Below are 22089 nucleotides of genomic sequence, written 5' to 3'. Positions count from 1 at the left end.
TTTCACTTCAATTGGGATTGAAGGATTAATTGAACCAGCCCTTTAGATAGTGAGCTGTATTTGTCTCCTGGTTTCTGAAATCCAGGATGCTTTTCCTGGTAATGCTTTCATTGCCAGTACAAAGATTGTAATTGTATTTCTATGCACAAGATGTTCAGATATATTATATATAATCAGCGGTGAATTAAATTATTTATCTCCCTAAAACATTAGCTTTGCATGTCCCTAAGATGCAAGACTGATGCCTCACAGAGCCACATAGTTCCAGAAAATGCAAACATATTCACAGGCAGTCCAGACTGGGAATTGTCATGAGCAGGCCAGCAGTAAATTATACAATAGGCATTTTCATTCAGTGTGTAGGTGCTGAGAGAACCCTCTGGTCTCGTTTGTCCCAAAGCACTGGAAACATAAATGAGATCATGCTCAGAACACATCTGCATTATTCTGCTCTTTTCTTCTTCTTTTTTTTTTTCCCCGGAGAAAACAGAGGCACAAGGAAAAGAGGACTTGAGCAAGACAACATTTAGCAAAATTTGGTATGGATATTTACTTGTGAAGATCCTACTGTTTACCTTTAATTCTAAGATCAGCCTTCCATGATGCAGGAACTGTTTCCTCACAGATATGTGGGGGATGAGAGAGAAACAGTGCAATGCTAAGATTTCAGCTATGGCTGCAGCCTGAATTGGCCACAGCTTCTCGTGCTAGAGGTCATTAATTTGACAGGTTGCTGCTGTACAAATCCCACAGCAGTACAGAAGCAAAAACCAGATGATTTCCATCAACTTCTCATAATTGTAAACAAAAGACAAAGAGAAACATCAGGGAGTCACATTTCACTGGAGCATAGAGACAGTGGGGGGCATAATTAGCATTGGAATCATATCGGCATCAAATTCAAAATTAGTAAAAATAAAGAAAATTCTTCACTTCGCAGATGAAAAGCAGCAATTCTTCTGTGCATTGCATTTTTTATTAAAATTGCTTCTCTTGCTCCTTGCAGGATTTAAATAAAAGATCTACAAAACCAGAAAATTTATTTTTCCAGTCATCTGAGTGGGTATGTTCCCCACATGTGCTATTCATGATTTTAACAAAGGGTGGATAGATACCTAATTGTTTCTGGATTGTCATCTTTCAGCAGCAGCCAGATCAGCTTTTTTGCTCTTTTCTATTAGAATATGATGCCTCCATGAGAAATGATGCAGGCAAAAGTCACACCTCAGAGAGACATGATGGAAAGAAGGAATTTGCAGATGCTCTGTTTGCCCTCTTCCCTTTGCAGCCTAGACAGAATGAGTGAGGCTTGGATGTCTGCACTGAGCAGGTTTTGGGGGAAGATGCGCTCTCATGCACAGAACACCACCTTGAGTTTCAGGGAGCTGGGAACATTTCTACCTCTGCCACTGGCTCATTGGTGACCTTGCAGGAAAATCCACTTCAGGCCCAAACCTTGTTTTCCCTCAACTGTAAAATGAGATCAATGATGCCAAAGTCTTATATGAACATTATGGATGAAAAGGTGTCATGAGAGCTACCTATGCATTTCCATTTCTGGGATAATGGGCTCCAGCCTCTTTCCTGTAAGGTGTTGTGGGACCTTGAGGGGCAGAGTGCCTGCCTAGAAACAACCACTATAGACATGGAAATACCTAATTTGTTGACTCTTATCCCTGTTGGGAGCCTCCCAGGGTAACTGGCTGTGTGCTGGCACTGATGCCTTAAGCTTTAACTTTCATATTATACAGATTCTGTACTGCATTAGTATATAACTCTGAGCTTCACATAAAGTATTAGCAAGTTCTCCTCACAGTTTAGTTAGACAAAACAATCCTTTTCCAGCCTGAGAACCAAGGACACTGCTTCAGCTTCAGGCACAAAAAGTGTAAACAGCAGTGAATTGAGGAGAGCAAACTGGAAGATGGGACTCCATTACCTGAAGCTGTAATTGAACAATGAGTCCCAAAATGTAAATGGACCGAAATTTATAAAAGTGTGAAAATGTGTGACCCGTCATCCATTTTGGGTGTAGCTCTGGCCAGGCTCTTGTATTGCCTAAGGTGTATCCTTTGAAAGTCTTTTAATAAATACCTACTTGATTTCTTTAACTCTGTCTAGCCTCTGCTCTAGGCAGCCTCTCATGGCTCTCCCTAAAGGAATCTGACACAGACAGAAGGCTCAGGGACATCCCCAAGCACCTCTGCCATATCCAGCCTGGACAGCTGGCTCAAGGCAGTGTTTGTTTCCTCAACACATCAGCATGGGGAGCAGAGAGCACTCCCCTATGCCCAGGGACTGAGCCATGTGGAGATTTGATGTGAATTGTAATTTAAAGCCTTTCTCTAAATACTCTTTGCTAGCATAGATCAAACAGTGGAAGCCGAGCTGACAGGTTAATCCCATTGTCAGGAGATTTCACTATTTCCAAAGCAGGTTTTGTCTGGATTTGGAGTGAAACCCTTGAGGCTCCTGCTTATCCTGGGAGGGAGCAGCATCCCTGTGGGCAGAGGAGATAGTGGAAAATGGGGCAGGGTTCAGCCAAACCCAAGCTCTGCCAGAGCTGTTTCTAAAACTAGCAAATTATGGAACATTTGTTCTTGTTAGCTGGAATTTCCAACAATAAAAACTGTCAAAGTTTTTCCTCTTTCCTGAGCAACTCTAATCTGATAATACACAATGCACATTTGTCCAAAAAGATATCAGCAAACCACAAAGCTTGCAGGTTTACCTTCAAAAACTCAAAATCTTCACAACCTCTGAATATTTGGACCCTTTTATTCATCTGGTCTTCTGAAAATGGAGGGAGAGGCTAGATGAGAACAGCAGTTCTTAGCACAGATGAAATAATTTTAACTTTGTATTTGAGCACCCACCCTGCACACCTCCCTCTGATTCTAGGTCTGATCTGCACCCACATAAGCATAAGACCAGCCTCTGGCTAAGGTTTGAGTGCCACTGAAAACCCACAAGAAATAATTGCTCTTCCTGGAAAGAACTTGTCCCAACGAGTGGAAATCATTTCATAATGGCTTGTAAGATTATAATTCTTCAGTCTCCAAGCCCCAGTGATACAATAAGATAATAAATCTCACTGAAAAGTGAAGTGTGCTGTAATTGATGGGAATATGTAGACAGAGAATGTAAATCTTCAAGTACATCTGGAGCACCTGAGCAGGTGATATGTGCACACTGAGGATCACAGAACTGGGCATTTTGTACTTGGCAGCATTAAAATTTGTTTGCCAAGCTTAATTATAAGTGTGAATTCTGATCTCAGTTTTCCATACTTAATTTGAAGTCATGGTCTGATAATTTCAGTGGTGCTGCTGATGATCTGTGTGGCTGAAAAGTAGCATTAGGTCACAGTCCTGCTTTCTCAATTTGGTGCAAACATCTAGCTTCTCTAGATCACCACTGGATCTCTCCAGAAACCACTGTATATGTGACATTGCAAAAAGTTTGTGTTGTTTCTGTTACTCATTTACAGACATGCATAGGTTTGGGGGTCACTTCAAAAATTTCCACTTGGTCAGCTGAAATTTGCACTCCTTCGTGGACAACAATACAGCGAGGGATTAATTTTTTTTAATAAAAAGTTTTGAAAATTAATTGAACAAAGTAACAAAACTCCACTGGTAATCAGTGTTGAATTATAGTTAAAAAATGCAGAAGAAGAGATTAGCAAGCAAATAAATCATTACAAAAAATAGTTAGGCTTGCCATTGTAAAAAGTGTTCTAAATGTCCTGGGTATTGAAAAGTAATGTGCATTTTGATCTATTTTCTTGTTTGAGAGCATATCATTAATTATTTCTTACAAAAACACTACATTAAAAGGCCATTGTATTTGTAATGGCAAATCACTGCTTAAATGAGATGGAAAAAAAATCTGCTGTCTGTGAGTCTTTCAATATTACTTTTTAATTTTATAAAAGGAAATCAGCGTCCAATAGAAGCTAATTAGATTGATGTACATATTGTTGCATGATGGAAAGAAAACAATCTCATTTCCCTTGGTGGAAAGAATAACTGGAGCTTGAGTTCCTTAGAGACACCAATCCTGCCCCTCTTCTGCTTTCTGTCTTCAGGTGTTTTCTCTTAGAATATTCTGCTTGCCCTTCAGACATCCTGCCTTGACCTGAAGGTTGAATTTGATACAGAAGGAAAGAGGGACTGCTGATTTGTGATAATGCCTAAGAGGCTGGGGCACATGGGCCCAAGGAAATGCCACTGATTTGTGCTTCTTTTCTTTCCTAGCTAATTCAGAAAATTCTTAACCAATCATGCATAGTCCTATGAACACTGGAACTCTCATGCAGTAGAGCTTTAAAATGCTGTACTTCACCTTCCAGTCTTAGTAGCAGGAGTTGGTTTGAAAAAGTAGGAGTTAAGGTCTTTGAGCCTTTGGCTTAATGATGTCCTGTGAGGCCTCTTCTATGGCAGATTCTGGGGGGAATCATGATTTTTCTCTCTATGGAAGCACACTGCTTTTCCTTCTTGAAGCTGCATACTGGACAAACACATCATCAGCAATAGTGTTTGTAGCTCCAGATGCAGCCTGCAGTCCAAGAGCAAGGCTTGAAAATAATAAATTATATTACGATAAAATAATTACTTAATTCCTTTAAAATTAAAGAAAAAATTACCCATGCTGTGTTCGCAAGAGGAGAAGACTTATCATCAATCACAGCACATAATCTCTTTTCGATGCACTAAGTGCTCTTTGAAGGTAAATATTTTATTATGCTTTCAAAACACTATTAGAGTTTACAGTTTATCACAAATGTGCAAATCAGGTTTCTATCTATGTATCCTTTGGTTTCATAGCTTACTTCCCTTCTGTTTAAACTTACTTATATTCAAAGAGTCTCTATTGCAACATCAGGCTCTGGGAAATGAGTTTACAAATTGAGGTTGGTTTTCAAGGAGTGCTTACATGCTTAGTGTTTGTGTTGATGTTTTCCAGAGGTTTTTTTTTTAATCTATAAAGGGGCCACGCAATTGGGATAAAATAACAAACGCTCAGATATTCAGAGGCTGTTTCAGCTCCTGGAGGGGGGAATCCTGGCAGAACACTCTATCTCTCTTTGAATGGCACAGAAGAATTTGTGTAGGAAAGGAAGGGAAGTTACTGCACGTAAACAAGCACGACTGCTCCGTTCCTGGGCTCCAGTGGCTCTGGAATGCTCAGCCCCACTGCCTGAAGCACTGATGGAAGACTTCATACACACATGGGGGGAGAGTTTCTGTCAACAGACAAGCAACCTTATGTACTGATTTATGTCTTAACTTGGAAGAAAGGAAAGAAGTGGAAAGAACAAAAGTTAGGTCTCAATGTGAGAGAACACAGCACATCTCCAACACACAAAGGCTTCAGCAGCTCTGAGGACAAAAGAGGTGATCTGTTGTGTGGCACAGTCATGATCTGAGCAATGCAAGTACACAATAAACAAAAGGCATCACAGTTTGAAGTTACAACTCCTCTGAATCACAGGAAAGACTTCTCACCTTGTATACATCTGATTGGAGGCACAACACTGCATCTAATTAGATGTGTTGGAAAAGTAAATCTTGCAAAAATCATTTCACAACTGTTCTGTTTGCTGAGGAGAAAAAAATAATTCCTTCAAATATGTTACAGCCCTTCTAAGAATGCGCATGCAAACACATACAAAATGCCCTGCCTGGGGATTTTGAAGCTTTGGTGGTTTGATTTCTCCTTTACATTATTTTTCTGTGGGTGCAGCTGAACTGAAGGAAATAAAGACAAACTCTAACACTGGAAAGTCAAGAAAAAAGGAGCTGTTGACCCTCTAGCCAGTTAGTAAACAGAACTTGCCCTGGGCATGGCAGGCAAGTGCCTCCTCCACCCAGACTTTGGTTCTTCAAGGACATTAATGTGATTTTTCATGCAGTAACAGTTTGCTCTTGCCAGTGCATGTCTAACAGCTTACTCTGTGGCTCTGATCTATTAGCAGTGATGAATTCCAGTCAAGGGAAACAAGTTAAGCTGCAGTATCTCTTGAACTTTAAAGCATGACAGAGCATTAATGAGGACCATCACTGGCTTATCTCCATAGAGTGGTGCCTGATAGTTCCTTTGTTTCCGTGTCCCCTACCAGAGGTGATTTGCAAGAATTTCTCTAGAATTCAAACTCTCCTTTTCCCAGTGTTGCTCACTGGTTACAACATTCCCTGTATGTTTCTGGGAACTGCTTTTTTTGGCTGCACTGTAGTAGTAACACCAAGAGAAGAAGAATGTAGAATACAGAGAGGCATCCTCCCAGATTGATCATCTATTCAGTAGCAGCAGCTGGTTTAACTGCTCATGGCTGTGCTCTTCACAGTGCCACAGCAGTGGGCTGTAGTGGATCTCTTGCTTTCTGCTTGGTGTGCTTTATCTCCTGCTTCCACTCCCAGTCCTTCTGAGAAATGTTTGGATAGGTTTTCTGGTTGTAGGATGACCTGCAGTATACATGTGTGTCTGTAGAGCTAGGCAAGGAACAAAGACAGACTGAAAACATATTAGAATAAAAAACTCTAGGATACTCAACATAAAAGCCAGCAGCAAAGGTTTAAACCCACCACAAAGGCTGAGAAACTGCAAGTTAAGGCACAGCACCCTCTGCTTAACCCACATCTCCCTGCCTTGGGGCTGTGCTGTGCAGTGCACCAGAGAGCTGCAGCCTCCTGTGGGAGGGAACCAGCACTGCTAACAGGATCTTCAGCTCCTATTTGGTGAGTGGCTCGAGGGTTCAGGTTTTCTCCCATGCTTCTTGTCCCCCTGGAGAAGCTCCCTGTAAACACCTGCAAAGCCACTTCATTTGTCCCCGTTCCAGTCTGCCCTCACACCCCTCCCTGGGCAGGGCTGGAGGTGAGCCTGGCATTCCACCCAGCAGGCAGCAGCAATCTGTCCTTGTGGGACTGGCACAGCTCTAGCTTCTTGCCTGGCAGCTTGTTTGCCTGTTGGGGCTGCCTTTTGTTCCATTTGTGCAGTAGCTGGCACAATGGGGTCCTGGCACTGCATTTTTAAATACTGGCATCATGCAAACGGGAAGATGCATCCCCATTTGTCTTCCAACAGAGCTGCTGGTTTGGAGCCACCTCCCCAGTAAAATTGAATGAATCTTCACTTTTTTTTTTTGTATTGAGCCATGAGCTACTTGCTACACAACTGGGCACTCCTGGGCAACTGTCATATCTTCAGGAGGTTGCACCACCTTTGTCCAGGACAGAGGAACTCACACTGAGTTGCCAGACCCATTCAAGGTGGATGAACCAGCACAAAGAGAAATGGCAAGGCCATTGCTCAGAGCTCTACTGTTGTCATCTGCAGCATTAAAAGCATTCAGCTTTAACTTTTTACCTTTTTTTTTTTTTTTTACCATTTCTCTTTATCTTTTTTACCTTTTTTTTTTTCTGGTTTCACTGAACAAAAAAGATTTTAACTGGGGAAATGCTTGCTACTAGGATTAGATCAGCTCCTGTGGAGTGTAGAATATGCTTGCTCTATCCATGGGTAGGAGAGGAGCCTTCTGTGGTGAGTCTGATACAATGACAGGTTTAGTAGGAGAATTGTGTTCTCAGCAAAATGGCACCTCTGGGAGGAAGAGCTAACTTCTGGTGGGCACCCCCTTGGCTCCCAAGGCAGCTACAAACCACTTGAAAATATCCTACACTTTAATCAGAGCTCAGATCGTACTTCCATGGACAGAAATTAGCCTTGTGCTTTGCTCGTGTTGTTACCACCTCTGACAGTGCCAGGGCCTCAGGCTCACTAAGCCCTCATGCTGACTGATCCTTCCCCCAGACACTTTGTTCCATACACAGCAGAAGTCAGCAGTGCAAAAAATTAGATGTCCTCTTCTCCATGACACAGAATCAGGGTTATTCCTCTCTGCAAGATATGCATTTGGCAACTCAAAGACCAAAGATTCTAGTAATGTTACTTCTGCAGCTCCCTGAGCAAGCATTCAAAAATTTAATAGATCTCACCATTACTATATTTTCACTGATGTCTCCCCTGCATTCTTTGCCAGGAGCTTACTTGTTTTTCTATGCCTAGGTTTTAGCACAATCATTTGACAATAACTGTTTATAATGGGCATCGTGAGAGATGTGAAGCTCTGAAAACCCTTGCAGTGGAAGGAATGCAATAGCAGTTTCCTCTACCCAGGCCAAAGCCTCAATTGCCATAAAACAGCATGGTTTCACTGCCAAGCATAAAGTTTGCATTCATTTACATCAGCAAGAATACCTCCCTAAGAACTTCAGTCCCCTGTATAACAAGGTTAAATTTTTCCCACTTCTTATTTCTGAAACCATGCTGAATTTTAAGCTTTCTTAAATCCACTCCAGTAATTCTCATTCCTTTGAGTCAGAATTATTGACAACCAAATTTATCTATAATGAACAAGAAGAGAGCTTGAAGAAAGGCTTTCTATTTTGGGGTGTTTTTTTGTGTATGTGTCCTTTTAGTGTCCTTCTTCAATCCTAACTCCCTCCCTCCCTTACCTAAAATCCTTCATGCCAATGCCCCTGAAAGCAACCTGGAAAATAGAGTATGTTCATTTGGTTTTGGTATTTTTCTTTCCCGAGCCTTATTAGCTATCACTGTATACATCATCATAATTATGGTAAGATGCTGTCAGCATCCCTGCCTGGTTTCACAGATTGCTCTGACTGCTTTCCAAGCATCCCTAAGAATAGCTCAAGACAGTGATGTATGATGGTGAGGAGAGAGCTGTCATTACAATGGCTCCTCTCTTCCCACGGACCTCTATCAGGATCACAAACATGTAATCCTGGAGAATCTCCCTTGAAAGTCTGGGGTGGAAGAGGTGGGCAAGAAGCAGCTGAGGTGCATTCACTGTGTTCCTTGTATCTTCTGACTCTGAGCAACACTGAACTCAGATATCATCTAAAGCCACTTATCAGCTCACTGTTTGTTCATTCTGAGCAGACAGATTATTTGTAATTGTTAATCTGAATTGTTGTACTACCCAAAAATCAAAGCAGAGGGCACTTGCTGGAGTAATGACCTTGTAAAGAAAGACTCAAAGCTGCTGCTTACTGTGAAAGGTTCAAAAATGGGTATTTCATACAATATTTTTTGTCTTGCAATCTTACAGAGGCATATGCAGCAATAAGTGCTGCATGGCTAAGAACAAAACATACATATGTGAACATTCTTAAAGGTCATCTGTCAACAAACTCAAGTTTTAGAGTCACAAACAGTTCTTGTAAAGTGTGCAAAAGCTTGCTTATTGTTGTTCCTTTTGTTTGACTGTTATGCCTATTAGTAGGAACACAGATAATTAACTGCAGACTAGCTGTTCTACTGCTGAAATTTGCAAACCTGCCACATTGACATAATGAAGATAATGCCTTTGGGGACAAGAAAAGTATAGATTTTTTTCCCACAAACATCTTTTGTCAAAGCAAGCAGACAAAGGTCATCACTCTACTGATGTTTTTAAACCTTTACTGATCTGTCCAAAACTTGTCTTTAGGTCACCAGGCAGAAGAATTCATGCCTTTAGGAAAACAGGTTTAAGAATTCATTATAGAGTTCAGAGAACTTTTTTTCTCTTTCTCTTTCCTTTCATTTTCCCTGTCAGAAAGGTACTGAGTCAGTGTCCCAGTGCTTTGCTGCGTGGAGCAGAATGACAAGGACAGGCTGGGACTGGCACACATGGTGAACTGCCTTGTGGTCCCTCTGATGGGGTTGTCCCTGGTAAACACAGTGCCCATGGAGGTTTATCTCTTGAACACCTATAGGGGAAGGCTACTGCATGATACCTTGTCCTAGGTGAGGATGGTCTGGGCTCTGTCCCCAGTTCTGCCATGCTGTCCTTCTGGCACATGTTTTCCTGTGCATCATTCTCCTCAGAAACAGTGAATGAGAAAGTCCAGCTGAACCTCAGGGCTGGCCATGGGGGTGGTGCCTCCAGTGCTCAGCCCCACTGCAGGAAGACCCCAGAGCAGCAGAGAAAATGCCCAGAAGTGAATGTCCTCTCTGCAGCAGTGGGTGACTCTGGAGCAGCCTGAGCTTTCCTTATAACTGGTATGTGTGTTCTGGTTTTGTTTCATCCCAAAGAAGCCCAGCCCATGTACTTGGAGGCTCCCCTGCCATAGAGATGATGAGCCTGTGGGAGACCCGAGATCTAAGGCAGGAGCATGGAGCTGCGCTGGCCTGTACAAAGCAGCCCTGGCTATTATTTCTTTTCCTGCAATCTGGCTCTGGGCAAGTTTTACTTGACCAAAAATGATGCTTTGATTCCAGGAGAGTCCCCTCCTTGCAGAGGAAATGAATGTTGTTAATTGCTGCATCTCTGATTCTGCCAGAGCTGGGCTGGGACTCCCATCACACAGCTGCACAGGGAGGATGGGGATGGCTGCCTCTGCTAACTAAAACCATGTCTGTAATGCTGTGTGTGACCCCTGTGTCATTCCAACGCTTGCCACTTGGGAGCCTGTGGAAGGGGCTCAGGAAGGCTGGGAGGTTTGCCTCTGGAGGTTCCTGCATGCTGCCTCCAGCCAGGTACTGAGGCACAGCCTGTCGAGAGTTTTGGAAGGCTCCTAGCCCACACATCCTGCAATAAGGAGGGCCCATCTCCACCTGGTGTCTGAAGGCAGTCACAGTGTGCTGCTTCTCTGGAACAGAACTTGCAATTTTCCCCAGTAAGTGCTCCCAGTTGTAGCAACAATTCTGAGTCACGTCATGTTTTCCTAGCTTTGCATGCCTTTTATACCAAGTCGCTATCAAAGGCATGCATGTGTCCTGATTCAAAGTTATTCAAGATGTGGAGTCTCCAGATTTTATCAATGAAAAGGGTTTCATTCACCTACAAAACTTTTTTTAAAAATGCATTTCTTAAAATTCATGTAGAAAGGTACAGAGATGCTGAGATATGCTGATACCTAGTGCTTGTTTAAATGACTGCAGCTTTCAAAAAGCTGAACTCCACTGTCTTCAAAACTAGCTTTTTCTCTCTATGAAATCTGCGAGCAACCCCAAATCCAATCAAGCTTAAAACATCTGGCCCCAGCCATAGCCAATTTATGTGCCCACAATTTCTGGTTGTAACCCATGTGAGAGCAGACTGCTTCCTCCTCCGCCCCAGATGGGCAGGGCTCAAGGGCAGCCTGGCCTGGTTTGGTTTAGGGTCTCTAAACTGAATTGCATTTTAAAGGAAAAGCTCCCTCCCAAAATAGCTTTCTGATGAAATTGTGTTTGCCTATAAAGTGAAAGAAGGGCCAGAGGGAGCCCATGGGCCTCCACTAATGCTACTGGAGTCCAAACCCACCTCCTCCACATGCAGGTGTCATTAGGGAGCCCTGGACTGTGGCTTCCAGAAGGCATTGCTGGAGGGAGCATGAGGAAATGGCCCAGCCAGTGCCCTCCTGGGCTGTCCAGGGCAGCAGCTGCCAGGGATCAGGGCTGCCATGTGTGGAAGGATGCCCTCTGTGAGGGGCCACCCATGGTGGGTGGCACGGCTGGGCTGTGACATCAAGGAGGCTGCAGCAATGCAGCTCAGTCCAGCCTGGCCATTGATGTGGCTCTTGGCACCACATCTGAGCAGACTGCTGCACAGCAATTATTCCACCTCAGGCATTTTGCACTTGAAACAGCCAAAATTTCAGCTGGTGTTGAACTAAAAATATCTTGGTTGTGTGCAACTGTAGACCCTCTCTGGCATCCATTTACCCCAGAGCAAGAATGGTAAAGCACCCAAAGGGAAGTATTACTTGGAGTCTAGGAGCATGCAGTGATAAACTTTGCATCCTGAGAACATCCCTTATTTGTCTAGCTTATCTTTGCCTGTAGATTTATACCCCTAAGAAATAAAGCCAAGTGAATAGAAGTGAAGTGAAGGATCAGCTTTATTCCATACTGCATAACTGTAGACCTGTGTGCAAAAATGTACTTTTGACAGAATCTATTTTCCTCTGCATGCTATTTCTACTTTAGGAAATTTCATATGTCCTGTCCAAACTTATGGTATTTTCAATAGATAAGCACATCATTTAGTCTGCAGTAAAGAGTGTGGAAGGGAGAACAGTCAATAATTTTAACTCAATCTTCCTAAAATGAGTTAATTTTATTCTTGATGATAACAATTTAATATCCTATACAATGAGGCATTTTGTATATGACCATTAGAAGTTAATAGGAAACAGAAGCTTATACCTGGGGCTGTAACTGTGTAAAAGTTTTTCTCCCATCCAGCTCCTCAATCACAAACTGAAATTTTGCTCCAACATTCACCCTGCAACTTCCACCACTTTTATTTTCCTGTGGACCCACACCACTCTGGGCACCAGGTGTTAGGGGTATGGGGTGCCAAAGAGTCCATGCAACCTCCCAATGTGTTTGAAAAAATCCAAAAACCCTGGCCCTGCAGCCCCCTCCTGTTGCTCTCTGGGCACACAGAGAGCCTTCAGAGAAAAGGTGGGCTCATTCCCTGATAATTTGGCTTGACCTTTGCAAAAACACTTGTGGGCTGATTGCAAATGCCAGTTCTTAGATCAGAGGAAAGCCATGTACCAATGCAGAGCAACCCACTCCTACCTGCACACAGCTAGCAGCAAATGCATGGACCCAGCCTGATTTGGCTGCTCTTGGTGCCCTGGAGTACACAAGACACCATCTGAGGTGTTGGATTGTAAAGATCCATATGGTAAAAAGATGGCTTTGAATGGAGCACAGTAAATTGTTAAAGAGGAAGAGGAAAGAGTAAAAGCTGGGATGTCTGAAAGTATTCCACTCTAATAAGTGTGCAGTTGGTGAACTGTATAGAAGAAATACTATTGTTGCTTTTGCCAAGCAGCTGTTCTCCAAAGGCTTCCAAACAGCAAGTTTGTGCCCTTTCATCCCTGACACAGTCCTGAAAATAAGTGGAATATCAATCATTCAAATAACCAATGTCAAATGCACAGAACAGCGTATCTATAGCTTTTTTGGATTGAGCCCTTCTCCATACCCTGAGTAGCTGTGCACCCCATCTAATATGGACTCAGGTTCTCAGATGCCTTTCATTTTTCAGATTTCAGGGAAAGGATGTAAGTCTCTGAAAGACTTATGTTATCCCTAAAGCTCTGGGACAAAGCAGTGGTCTATGATCTGTTCCTCCAGCCCTCACTGGAACTTGCCACAACCAAGAGAAAACTCACTCTTGTGGGACGTGGACTTCTCAGGAGTTAGCCAAAAATTGTGGTGAGAAGTTTTCCTGAAAAATTAAGCCACTCTCAGCCCTCATTCCTGGCTGTGGTTATAGGCAGGGCACTTTGTTTGCTGTTTCTTTCATTCATATCAATGCAAAGCAAAGTGTGTGTGTTTAGACATACGTATATATACATATAAAATCACATTTACATATAGGATTATGCACACACATAACATGTACATACACAAATGTATATGCATCAATGCATGCACACAGTTAAAGAATCTCAAGAGCAAACACTGTGCTGTGCACACATCTTCCCATGTGGAGAGATGAGAGAGCAATCACAAAACAGCTGTTGGTTGTGCTGCCTAATGAACCACCCAGAAGCATTGCACTGCTGAGTGTGCTACAACCAGCACAGAATAAACTGCTATCAAAGAGACAGGACTGGGTGCTGAGGTGGGAAAAGGAACCTGGGGAGAAAGACAGCTGCAGGGGGTCTGGGTGTTGGGTGAGGAGAAAAACAGGTGTGCAAAATAGTGTGTCGCTGCAGCTGGAGCGTGGCTTGGGAGTGCTTAAGGACACTGGGTAGGTTGGGTAGGAAGATAAGGCAGTAGGGAAATGGGTTGCAGTACTTGAGAGATAAGGTGAAGGCGGAATATTTTGAAGAGGTGGTTTGAAATAGGTAATTTAGTCAAGAAGATTTTATGTGTAAAGAAGGTAAGGTGGAGGAAGGGAAGTTTTGCATTTGCTGTGAAATTTATGTCAGATCATATTTGAAACTGTCTCCTTTGCATCACTAACCTGTAATCTCATAGCAGCATTGCCCAAATCTCCTGGAGACTGACATGGAGTCTCTACTGTAGGTAAGAAACTTCCTCTGTGACTGCACTGAGAGGAGAGCAGCAGAAACTCAAAAAAAGCCTGCCATTCTTCACCACCACTCGCTCTGTGCTCTTGCTCCAGGCTCAGTCATGAAACACGAGAATGTTTCCTGCAAACTATTTTAGACAGAAGCAAAGGAATTGCTGGTTATAAATGGAACAGCATGTCTTTTTTCATCTGTGTATTCACAGTGCTGGAAACAAGCAAGAGCTGAAGATGTAGTTATTGAAGTAGATGAATAGACATCATCATTTGAGTTCTGCACATGAATATGGAGGAGGAATTAAATCACGGGCAATGTGTGTTATTTTAACCCAAAACTACAAGTTGTGCAGAACATTTTCTTACAAATTTGTGCTCAAAGTGGTTCCTAAACCACCATTAATCAGACTATTTGGATTTCTCCTTCAAGAAAGCCAGAATAACAACATGAACTTAAAAAATTAGATCAGAATAACCTTCTTAATGTTGTTTTCAGTCACATCATGGCCTGCTGCATAGTGTGAATTTCATTTTAGTAGCACTCTGTTTTGCTATCCATCACTGAGCATGATGGAGTTGCTTCCTAAAAGGAGTCCTGGTCATTTTATAAGCATCACACACAGCAATCAACTATCTCCTATAAGAATTAACTGTTATAGGTAGCAGCCTACTTATATTTCCAGTCAATATGATTTGCAGGCACATACATCAAAGTAAATTGGGAGTTTTTATTTCCGGCTTCATACATGGCTAGACAAGTGACAATGTTCCACAAAGACAATATACAGAGACACAGCAGACTAATCAGGTGAGGTCCTGAGATGGCACTGTTGGGGTGGTAAGACACACTCAGTGTGACTTGCTATGTGTGACATTGGTTACATCAAAAGGCAGAGAGAGAGAAAAACTGGCTATAGAAAAATGATGCCCTGGCATTCCATACTGCTGCGCTCCCGTGCCCTGATTTTCAGAGGAAACCCAATGGAAAACTAACAAACAATTTCATTTATCACTGCTAGTCCTGCAAACTGAAATAGGAATATCTAACCCAGAGGCCCAGGGAGTTTTATCACTGACTTCATTGGAAACAGAATTTCCCCAAAGCTTTCGGAAATGTAGACATTTGGCAAAGCAGGGAGTTTGTATTAAAGTCAAACTCAGCCTTCTCCTCACCTCCTCACCTGACACAGCAGCCCACGCCTGCATCTCAAGGCTGACAGTAGGTTACACCAACCAGAGGGTGTGCACCCAGCTGGTGCTACTGCTTGTCATAGGGGATCCCCTGAAAACACAAGCCTCACATCTCGGGAACTGATCACACGAGTGAGCTTGGAACTCACGGTGGACAAGCGATACCAGCACTGTGGCAGCAGGGAGGCAGATGAGAGGCCAGCCCATAGCAGAGGTGGGGCTCACCCCACAGAGCCTGCCTGCAGGCTGCCTCTCTCCCTGGAGAGGAGCTGCGGTGCACCAAGAGACAGCAGAGCTCGCTGGTGCAGCACATCCCCAGGCATTTTCTGAGCATAGCTATAATTCAAACTGATGGGATTTTTGAAAAATGTTTTACCACCTCATCTATCTAGGTCTGATTTGATTTCATCAACAAAGTGGCTACCCCCCCCACAACATGAGTGCAAATTCTGTAAGTTGCAGGTGTCAGGATATCTTAAAATAATGTTGTGATGGGATGAGAAAGAAATTATATATTTCCTCGGCTCCTACATATTTAACAATAATAGAAAGATACCACAAGGCAGAGCAGATAATACTGATTTACTGCAACCCTATTTGCATGTATACATGAATATACACTTTTATTTGGACTTTATGATTTATTCATTATGTACATAAAGAGATAATGAACAACACATCTGCATGCTATGAAGCCAGGTTTCATTTGGGCTTGTAATTTACAAAATAGAGACAAAATCCCTGAGGATGAGCCTTCTGCTCTCTTTCCAGTGTGCTGTATTTGGGATGTCAGGAGTCTTTAAAATTAGTATTTCATTTAAAATAAATACACAGACATCATGAGAATAAGCATATTATCACACAGAGAGACAGGCAGACTATATCTTCAATTTAAGAGAACACTTTTTTTTTACATGAATTATGCATTTGTTTTGTTTTTTCCTGTTACTGGGAAAATCAGACAAAACAGGAATTCACTCATTAAAAGTGACTGAAGCTGTAGTTTTGCGAATGTCTCTGCATGACAATGACTTAGCACAGTGGAAAAAACCCAGCAGTTCAACAGCTCAAAATCTCACAGAGGGTTTGATGATGTATCGCTGTTGGACATTATAATTTTCACAACAATGTTTAGTTGTATTTTTTAAAAGTAATTTTTTTTGTGCCAACAAAATGTTATGGGTTTTTCATCAACCAAAACCTGGAAAGCCTGAAAAAAACCCCAACCAACAGAGCAAAAAAACCTTCCCTGCAATGTATTTGCTTTCTAAAATGTGAAATTGTAAAAACCTGTTACCTTCATTTCTTTTCAGTAAAACTTACAATATCAAACCCAGGTGTAGAAGCAGTACTCCCAAAGAAATACAAGCCATTCTATTATAACCCAGGTGTGTGAAAATTTTTCCCCATCTCATGAAAATTTATAACTTTACAGAGATTTCAGCACAACTTTGAACTCTCATGAATGTAACACCTGATTGCCTAAGACTTTCACCTCTGGTAGGTTATTAACAGTGATGCCTATACCAGAATATGCTAAAATTTCCATGAACCTGCTGAGTGTGATGCAGAATGTGTAGCACTCAAAAACCTGCTTTCTCAGGGTTTAAGATCCACTAAATGCAAAATCAGCAAAAGCTTCCATGATTTCAATGAATCTGTTTATCCTATACCTTTTCACTGTAGTTTGAAAGGTAAAAATCAGGCATTCCCTGCTAAATTTTGTAATTCAGACACAGATTCTAGATCAAAAAGTCGTAAATGTGCAGCATATTTTGCATATTTATATGGAAATATGAACACAGTTCTTGAAACCTTATAGTGCTCATAGTTGAAGCAGCCTGTGCTCCATCTTTTGTAGAAGGGTGGAGCAAATGACCTCCAGAGAATGCTTCCAACCTCAGCCATTCTGTTTCCAGTGTATTTATGCAAAATAAGCTCTCAGTGTATAAAACTTAGTCCCATGCCAGCTGCAATCTGTTAAAGGGGAGCAAATAAAGCCACTGGAGTGCAGAAAAGGTATCTGTTATCCCAGCAGGTCTGCATCAGCCCCTGTGATTTTATTGTGGCCCTGGATACTCAGGAAAGAAAATGTGAAGGGCACCCAGTTTAGGGGGATCATTAGAAACTTTCAAATATATTTTAGTATTTATAGATGTTTGAATAGTTCTTCAAATTTGCCTCGGACTGAAAAAGACCCACTCCACTGGGAAGAATTCACTCTAGGTCTGTCTTGTCTGGTGTGATTTCACTATCAGGTCAGATTCAGCATGTCACACAGTGCTGCAGGTGGCTGAGAAAGCTGAAAATCTTCAGGAAAGCCTTTGCCTGTCCAAACATAAATGGACAGGGACCACAGAAGAACCTGGGATAGCCAGGCTACCATTGCTGCCTCTGTCTGTTTTTCTCTAAAATCTTTCCTCAGCTTCTCTGTGAAAGCCCAGGAGCTTTCACAGCTTTGGCTGTCTGAACTGGCTCCACTTGTTATCTATATTGTTTTTCTTGTGTTTAATCATCAACAGTTTCTGCTTTCAGAAGAATATATCAACCCCAGAAAACGTGTTCAGACAAGGAGGGAGAGCACAGGCTCTTGTACAGTGTTTCTTTTAATCTCTGGCCCCTCCTGCCCCTTCAGGGACAGTGATCCCATAGATTGCAAGGGGGAAAATAAAAAAATACTCTAAAACATCTTGAGCCTCTCATCTGCTTTCTCTCCTTGCAACCTTTTCCTTTTCCAATGCCATGGTAATTTTCATGCAAGGGGATGGGGGTGAAGGAACAGATGCTGCTCCTATTTCCTCCCTGTTATCATCCCACTCCCAGAGATGCTCCCTGTAATCGTTCCATTGTACAGCTGCCTTTCCTATAAAGCTGAACAATGAATAATGGATGCAAAAACTAAGTGGCGTTTCAGGTTCATTAGTATGCATATTGTTATAAATTCATTTCAGTAGGTGCTGTGAAGCCACTCTCCTCTCTTTTGTATTTTGAGGTGTCACTGCTTCAGGCTCTGCTAATGTTCATTTTGTATTCATTCATTTGTGTCTGTAGTTTTACCTGGATTGTAGGCTATTGTTCTTATTTGCAAAGCTTGGGTTTAATTTCCTGTAGGAAGCTTTTCTTTTGTCTCTAGGGCTCACTCTCCTATTACCATCTACCTTGAGAGTACTAAAGCACTGTCCTGCTGGTAAAATATAATTTGTTTTCTAATGTTCTAATGAAAATGTTACCACTTATGCTCTAAAAAAAAAAAAAGAAAGAAAAGAAAATAAAAGATCAAGATTTTCTTATTTTAGCTCTTGGTATCCAGGGCTTCCCTTCTGTTCATTCCTATTCCTGAATGTTAAATAGCTCACAAGCCCCAAGCCACAGACCTGCAAATCCTTGTTACATTTGACCCGTGTCCAGCTGCCAGCAGAGGCTTTGCTGGTAATGCTGGGGTCCTGAAAAGAATTTCTGTCAGCCAGGCAGAAAGCAGCTCATGCATCAGCATTTTCTTGTAAAGTCGAACAGAAGCTACTTCCTGCTCCATTTCAGACCCCCAGCCATTTGCAATTATTCCCTTTATTTATATGACATACATATTTTATTCATTCTCATTAGGCTCTTCAATAGCAACCCATTATCTTTCAACAGATTCATAGCAGATAGAACATTCATCTTATTGCCCCTGTTTTTGTTTCTGTTTTATGATATTCTCCCTCACACATTCCGATTCATTCTTCCTAACAACAGCATATCATCAGGCCTTGCCTTCAGCTATTGTTAGCAGTGAACTGATAAAATGCAGTAGGATGCTACAGAAAATACAGCTGATCCCAAGCCTTTTTTCCTCTCTGCCCTGCCTGTGTTGGACCAACAGTGGTGCAGAGCTATCAGCTCAAGAAAGTACAAAATGAACTCCAAGTACAAAGGAAGAAAGACAATAGTGAGCTATAGCTGTGCTCTCCCAGGATGTTTTGCACAAAGGAACAATCACCCACAGCGGTCTCACTCTCACGGAATTTGCAGTGGATAATATTCAGCACATGCACAGAGCATATGAAGTAATACAGTAGTTGCTGATAGCAGTTACTCTGTACAAGAAAAGCATCTCTTACTGAAACTGTCTCATCTTTGATGGTGAATGCAAAGCCTTCTTAACATTACAAGCAGCACTGAGTGTTAAGGACAAATTATTCAGACCAGGCTGACAAAGACAGGTGTTGAAGCCTGGGTACTGAAATGAATTGTCCTATAATCAGTACCAGGAACCAGTAGCCACATGTTGAAAACGCTGGTATAAGTGACTCTCTGAAGATGAAAAGCAGAGCCTGTGGCAAAGAAAAGCACAAGTCCTCTCTGCCTGGATCATCATCACCTTTGTTCTCCTCTTTTCTTCCCACAGCAGTAAAAAACTTCAGCTCTCCAGCTCTTTAGTCATATAAAGCCGAAGATGAAAAGGGATCTAGTATCACTAGTAAAGGCTACAAAACCAGGTGTGTCAGACTCTTAATGTGCTTTATTGGGAGACTTATAATCTCAGCCATGTCCAGGATGCCTGTTTTACCTGTGGAGGCAGCATACATGCTCCCACTGCAGCCCCTCACTACGAGAGCTGAGACACACATCCCTGGGCACAGCATCAGGGCCCACAGAACAGCAGATCTGAGAGGTACAGGAGTGTGACACACAGACACACCACATGAGGAGAAAGAGATCAGTCACAAGAAGCTCATTTCCAGTTTTATTAAGACAAATTGCTAGCTTATGGTAAATCAAACAGATCTCTGAAGTCTGCAATATGGAAAGGTCTTAAATCTTACAAAATATTCTCACTCTGCAGTTCCACAACAGAGATTATCATGACCAGAGGGACAGATATTTTCATAAGTATCACAGTGTCCCACATTGTGTGTATGTTTATATTTGTAAGTATTCAAATACACTGAAATTCACACATATAGACTGCAGCATTGTTGATATATCAATATATACTCACATCTCCCTCTCCATAAGCACATTTGTCTCCCCACATGTATGTAAGAACAAGCCCAAAATCATATGTATGTAGACACCCTATCATTTTTGCATATTTAACATAGTCTTTTTGATTTGCTCATATTTATGTAAATATCCTCTCTTGCATTCGTACACAGGGACTGTACTCAGTGCTTTTTTGTTGGCCAGGGACATTGCTGAGGACACTTACTGTTAGCCTGTTTCCTTTAACTTCTCTGAGTATATTTTTACTGCATATTTCTTTGGGAACACAACTATTGCACATGACAGGTGCAATGGGAAATAATAAATTCTCATGTAAACTACACAACCTCTGTTGAAGTAAGTGGTGCATGGACTGATTAAAATCAGAACTCGGTTTGTCCATTTTTGTCCAACTACACCAGCATTTGGGCACCCCAGAACCTCAGCAGAGGCAGAACTGAATAACTGAGAACAGAATTTGTCCCAAATGCTAGAATGATCACATCTCAAATCATATTTAGCATGTCTAGTAGACCACAAACCCACAAATTCCTGATCTGATGGTACTTATTGCTGTTTTATCTGTAGCTTGGTGCTGTAGCACCCACATGATTCCCTTTCATCCCACTCGTTTTATATCATCCCACCACACCAGCGGAGGTCTGGAGCTGAAGGCCTCTAGGAGACACGTTCTTTACCTGCACCTAATGAGCAAAAGGTGCATATTTTCCTGCTAGAGTTGCCTGAAGTCTGTGTTACAGCTGCAGCCTGCCAAGGTGAGTGTTCTGCTGTGTGTACATCGGATGCAAAGAGAGCTGTGAGGCAAAGCCGCTCCTAAAAGTGAGGACAGAAGTCCAGCTGCAGATTCAGGAAGAAGGTGCAGCTCCCTAGAGTTCCAGCCCGATTATCTGTCTGCCAAGAACAGCTTGTGAAGGAGAACTACTGCAGACACAACTAAGGTCCTTGCAGGAGAGGAAGCTTGACATTTTCTTGTCCTGCTCCCAAAATGGCAATGCCAGCAAATGAGCAGTGTGTTTGTGCTAAGGGACAAGAAAGGGCCAGTGGGACTGGGTTCCTTCCCATCCCTTCCCACTCCTTCCCACCCAACCCCTTGCACACTGTCTCCCCACTTGGCCCAGCAGGGATGAAGTGCCTGGACACACTTGTGCCTCTGAGCTGTCACTTCTCTGCCCATGAAAGGCATTAAGAGAGCTTCCCTGATCTCACAAAAGTGCTGTGGGGATGAGTAAGCTTCAGATTGCATGTACTCAGATATTACTGCACTACAGGCCAGGAAACAGGCAACATACTCAGCTTTCAGAAATACAGCTCCAGTTTGTAAAGCTGGAAATGCACATGGTTGTTAATGTGTTCCCTTTTCTTTCTCTCTTGGCAACTTGTTCTTTGTTCTTTTGGTCTACTTGATTCTAGGGATTTTTTATTCCACTGCAAGATTTGGTTTTTCTTTTTAATACGTAAGCTGGCACTGAGCACCTGCTGCAATTAAAGCACTGGTGTTTGGCTCCTCTGAGGTCTATTATGAAGTTTTATCCATTGATGGTAGGCTAATGAACCCATCAATTCATCACAGCACTTCTATTACCCTACTGCTGTTGTGGGAGGTTGTACTGCTGAGCTTGGGTAAGAGCACTGACTCTCTTGCTACTGCCCCAACTGTTGTTAAGGATGTAAAAGAGGAAAAGTAATCAGAATTTTGATACAGTTCAACTTTGTGGCCCTTCTGTGGCATGTCAATTCCACCTATACTAGGACTTTCTCATTTAAAGCAAATCAGTTTCAGCAATACTTCCTGTTCAGAAGGAGTGGCTCTAGAGTTGGATGGAAAAGGGGAAGAGTTCTGATATTTTTTGGGGGGAACACTGAGGGGAGCA

The sequence above is a fragment of the Zonotrichia albicollis genome, chromosome 3, assembly GCF_047830755.1.
Source record: "Zonotrichia albicollis isolate bZonAlb1 chromosome 3, bZonAlb1.hap1, whole genome shotgun sequence".
NCBI lineage: Eukaryota > Metazoa > Chordata > Aves > Passeriformes > Passerellidae > Zonotrichia > Zonotrichia albicollis.
The sequence above is the reverse complement of the archived record's forward strand: the minus strand, read 5'-3'. Positions refer to the sequence as shown.